This window comes from Mesocricetus auratus, unplaced genomic scaffold (genome assembly GCF_017639785.1).
Source record: "Mesocricetus auratus isolate SY011 unplaced genomic scaffold, BCM_Maur_2.0 Super-Scaffold_100676, whole genome shotgun sequence".
Taxonomy (NCBI): domain Eukaryota; kingdom Metazoa; phylum Chordata; class Mammalia; order Rodentia; family Cricetidae; genus Mesocricetus; species Mesocricetus auratus.
Window position 1 is genome coordinate 109,663,608 of NW_024429266.1, and position 5,293 is coordinate 109,668,900.

At 51.8% G+C, this 5,293-nt stretch overlaps 1 long non-coding RNA gene across 2 annotated transcripts; it reads left to right on the plus strand.

The window, feature by feature from the left end:
- Positions 1–202: 202 nt before the first annotated feature.
- On the plus strand, positions 203–2,028 carry LOC110343549. Of its 2 annotated transcripts, XR_002385851.2 has the most exons (4): positions 203–361; positions 461–537; positions 1,224–1,521; positions 1,831–2,028. It is a non-coding gene; the product is annotated as an uncharacterized LOC110343549 (long non-coding RNA). The 2 variants fall into 2 exon arrangements; XR_002385852.2 differs by lacking the exon at positions 461–537.
- The last annotated feature ends 3,265 nt before the right edge of the window (positions 2,029–5,293 follow it).

The following is a 5,293-nucleotide window of genomic DNA, read 5'->3' on the forward strand; positions in this document are numbered from 1 at the left end:
CTGGCACAACAAGGCTCTCTTGATGCCCTAAACACAGAGTCCTCTCAGCCAGACAGAAAAATAGACCGCACCTGCCAAACAACACCTCTTTCCTCGGAAAATCTGTGTCAAACTCACACAGCGTAGAGTCACCTGCGAGGAGAGTCTTAACGAGGATTTATCTAGATCAGATTGGCCCGTGGGCATGTCTGTGGGGGATTATCTAGATTGGTGATGGAGGTGAGAAGAGCCAGCCTGAATGTGGGCAGCACCATTTCAAGAGCCAGGCCCTGGTCTGCATCACAGCGGAGCAAGCAGCTCGGCAAGCGACGATGTGGTTGTTCTCTTTGCCCTGGACTGCGCCTGTGAGGCGACTAGCTGCGTGAGTTCCTGCCCTGACTTCCTCGGAAGATGATGAGCTCTAACTTGGGAACTGTGAGCCCACCACTCACTCTCCTAATGCTCTGTTGCTTGCTGACAGGGCGTCTGGCACGGCGTGAGGGAATGCATGGAGTGAAGCTGCGGTGGCTTCACTGTGAATTCCATCAAGAGTTCCAGGTCTTTGCTTTGTTTCTGAAGCGGTGATTCCCAGGGTGGCGTGTAGAGTTAGGCATACCCAGCGCGAAGGTCCCTGGTCACATCCAGAGTGCGACTAGGACCTTACTGCAACAGCAGTCATGACTCTCAACTTCCCAGAAAGCCAGTGCGCTCATGTCTCATGTCCCTGAGAAGTTCAAACACTCTTGCTTTCTCTTTCCCAGCACTGCTTAAGCCCTTCCCAAACATTTGCTTTCCATTGACTTTGTAAGGTTGGTGTCCCAATGACCTGGAAGGACACCGGGAAGCAGCAGAGCCGGGCTGGGGCTCAGGAGTCCAGCCCCTTGCTCAACCAGGTCAGCTCTAAATTGAGTCCCTGCCTACTGTCTTTCCATCCCCAGAGACAACCTGCGTCCCCGCTGTTGCAGACCTGTATCTAAGATGTCAAAACCCTGAGAGCAGAGCCCTCTTCAGCGCTGTCACCCAGCAGTCAGCTTGTCATTTCCTCCTGTCTTCTCCCTCTTCCCTTCTGGGGACAGTCACAAGGGAGAGGGGAGGGCTGCCTGCCCTATGGGCAGAGTCTTCCTCTCACCATCTCTTCCTTCCCCGCTGCCTCACAACCTCACTCTCTAGGAGCTCACAGCAGAGCCAGGGAAGGGTGCAGGCGACAAGGCATGTAGGGACCCAGATGCCCTCTGTCTTCCCAGGGCATATAATCAACCTGACTATCCTCCTGAGTCCCACGGAGAAGGAAGCAGCGTCTCCTCCCAAGATGGTTCCTCCTTCCTCAGTGGACCTGCTCTCAGGGGACGCCTCCTCTGCTGCCAGTCTCTGCACAAACATGGCCCATTTCCTGTCTTGTCCCCATAAATGCTCACCCGGCTGCCTGACCCTAAACAGAGCAGATTATGTTATGGCTCTGAATACAGCCAATCGTGTCTGATCTTGGGGGCTAGGCAGCATCAGGCCTGGTTAGTGCACGGATGGGAGAGTGCTCCCGAGTCTGTGAGTAAATGCCCTTGCACACTCCTGCACCTGACGGGTCTGGCTGCGTGTGCGTGTCTTCTCTTAGCTTCCATGCACTGTCACAGGATGGTTGGTGCACTCAGAGCCATGGGTGAGCACACTTCCTGTCCCCATTTCCCTGTGATGCACAGGGGCCTCTCTGGAAAAGGAGACTCCAGTCCTCACTCCTAAGCTGAGAGGTTGACCTCACAGGGGTAGAAGTCACTCAATAGCCTTTTAGCGCCTGCATTGTTCTCATTGCCATTGCTTCAACCTCATTGACCCCTAGTCTCTGCCTGTCTTTACAAGGTGGCATTGTGTCGTGGTTGAGTTTCCTGGGAAGCTTCAAGTCAGCAACGGATTACATTCCTGTATCCATCTGAAAAGCCAGCAGGTTTCTCCAGGGACTACCGTGGAGGTTAGAGTCCAACTGAACCCGATTAACCCAGAGTGACAGGCGATACCCTATGTATGCTCAGCACAATGAGACATTAAAATAACTTCAGAATGAAAACTCCCTACACTTTGAAATTTTCTAGGAAATCTGTAGCTTCCATTTCTATGACTGGGCCCCCTTCCATGTCCAGCTGCCTCTGCAGCTGCTCCCGATCATGTACTAGGTAGCGGGTGGGGTGCTCCTGGCGTCCTGAGGATGCAGCCTGGGTGCTGCTCAGACTCCCGTGGTACTCAGGGCAGCCTCACTGAATGCAAAAGGGCCACTGCAGGGAAACGAGCAGCATCACTCATGCTAATGCAAAGGGAGTGACCCCGGTGCCCTTTGCAGGCAGGGACTAGGGTGGCTTCTGATGGTGTACTCCACAGCAGGAGGGGAAGGGGGCAGGTAGCAGGGTGGTTTCCAATGGTGTACTCCACAGCAGGAGGGGAAGGGGGCAGGTAGCAGGGTGGCTTCTGATGGTGTACTCCCCAGCAGGGGGGAAGGGGGCAGGGACTAGGGTGGCTTCCGATGGTGTACTCCACAGCAGGAGGGGAAGGAGGCAGGTAGCTGGAAATATGCATCGCTACAGTAAAGTGGTGCAGAGGAAAGCAGAGTACATGACTGAGCCCCACAAGCACCCCAAAAGTCCTGTAGGAAGGAGGCAGCACAGAGAGCACCCCCTGCCCCGGCCCCACCAAGAGCCATTTCCTGCTAAGTCCCCTGGCCGGGTCCCCGGAGTCAGCTATCTGTTTCGTGACCTTGCATTGATGCCTTACACATCTACTTTCTAGCAAATGATTAAACCGTCCCACTTATATTTTCTGCATGTGAGTTACTTAATGATGCAAAATATAGGGGGAAAACCACTGTTCTATTGTTCTCATTCTACCACACACTTGTGAAAAATGTTGGATGGAGAGATACTGCTTTTGAATTCAATACTTTCAAACCCTGGTCTTGGGGAGCCGTGTTGAATTCTAGGCAATGAGTATTTGCTCATCAAACAACACAGACACCAGAAGATCAGCTGAGCTGCCAAAATGGGGCAGGGAAACCAAAACACATCTGGATGGATGCTGGGGTCGGGTATCAGGCCTCATGCCCACACCCAGAACCTAGGCCATGCTCCCAATGTGAAGGTCCTGTTGCTGTAGATCTATGGATCTGTAGATTCGTGGTTCTGTGGATCTGTGGTTCTACAGGTCTGTGGTTCTATGCATCTTTTGTTCTATGGATCTGTGGATCTGTGATTCTGTGGATCCGTGGTTCTGTGGTTCCGTGGTTCTGTGGTTCCGTGGTTCTATATGAATTGCCCTTCTCATTGATGTGATAAAACACCTGACAAAAACAACTTAAGGTCAGAAGGGCTGCTTTTGGCTCACAGTTTGAATGATGCCGTTCATCATGGTAGGGAAGGCAGCTTGAGGCAGCTGGTCACATTTCAGTCATAGTCAACAAGCAGAGAGTAATGACCTCAGCTAACCCAATGAAGAAACATCCTTACACGCATGCCCAGAAGTTAGTCTCCTAGATCCTGTAATTCTAGACCTGACACGTTGGCAGTCATGGGTTCCAGCCTCCATTTCCTATTCCTCCTTGGGGCCATGGCCTCACTTTGGGTATGACTTTTTCAATGTCCAAGACCCTATACATAGTGGCCTCTCTGGCTTTGCCAGGCCTTCCTCACCAGATGGACATTCAGGACCCCAACCTTGACAGCAGATGTTGCTAAAAATCCCACAGAACAGCTTGCTAACCTTCCCACCTACTCCTGCCAAACATGCCCATCCCAAGGGAAGACTTCGCACAAGGTGAGCAGCCTGACTTCCCCAGGAGCAGAGTCACCTCCGCATGATGTGTGGAATGAGGTCCAGGCAACTGAAGCTATTTACTTCCATGTTAAGATTGTCTAGCCATTAGTTTCAGAATAATCCACAGGCTGAGTTATGGGCAGGTCCCCAGGAACAGGACCTGATAGGAAGTGGAAAGGCATATGAATTATTGGGATACTACCTGGGGAAGAAAGAATGTGGAGGGTCTGGCCCAGCCTTGACCCCCTCTGCTAGCCTTTGGCTTTAAGTGGAGTGGGACAAAGGACCCCACCAGGAAAATGACTCTCAGTATGAGATGCTGACAGCAGCCCTTATGCAGTGGGAGCAGAATGTTAGCACAGTGTGAGGGACCCAGCTTCACCCTAGACTGAAGTGACAGCTCTTTCTGTGCACCTGCTGTCTCTGTCCTGAATCAAGAGTGTCTCACCATTTAACTCCACCTTTTGTCATTAGCAAATCCCATGGGGAATCATATTCTCCCTGGGCCAGCCTGGGCTACTGGGCAAGTCTGTGTCTCAAGAAAGACAAAATAAATAAAAAGTTAGAGGGAGTTAGAAACCACATTTTTTATGTTTTATCTCCAAATATAATCCAGGTGAGAAAGGATAAGCCAGGGATGGAAGCAATTCTCAGAAGTGCATCTTGTGAACCGTCCCATGATCTCTATAGTCCCCATTTGTCCCCCCAGCAAGTACCATACATCCAGTGAACCAGGCTCAGTGTTCAGGATGCACGGTCCTTAAACATCTGACAGGTAAGGAAGGAGATCACCTGGGCTTCTATGCCTGGCTCCCTGTGATGCTAGAGGCTTCCTTCTAGGGAGAAAGCGGTATAGCATCCTGGCTCTCTGTCTGGGACCTTCCCCAACCCACAGCCCTCCTCTGCCCAGAACAATCCTCCAGCCCAGAGCTCTCTCCATCTGCTTCTCCTCGGCTCTTGCTCACTGGGCATGCACACTTCGAGGCTTCATTAACCACCTTGAGTTCCAAAAAACCAGATAGGGGAAGGTAAGCATCAGGGCTTGGACCTACAGCTGGGTGTGGGTTGGCTGCTGTCAACAGGGTTTCTGGAGGTTAGGGTCACAGACTCTGAGGCAAGGGAGCTAGGGCCAGCCCCACCCTAGATGCCTGGTCTATCATCATTCCTTCTGTTTGCCTGCTCACACCTGACAGCACACCTTGGTCTTCTCAGCTCTATGAAAAGGGCTGAAATTTCCTCAACCCAAACAAAGGAGGACCTGTGGAAGAAAGTGCGGATGCCTGGATGAAGGTGGGGTAGGGGGAGGCTGCCCTGGATGCCCTTACCTCCCAGGAACTCAGGTTGTCAACTGCAAAAGCAATAAGAAGGAAGTACGAACAAGCAGGGCTTCTACTCCTGCTTGTCTGGGGGCAACCATGGAGCCGCTGCCACAGCTGAAGGGATTGGGATGTCTACTGGCCCCAGATACTATATTAAAATGTCAAACTGAAAGCATATCAATCAATAAGAAATCCAGCTGTGGTAT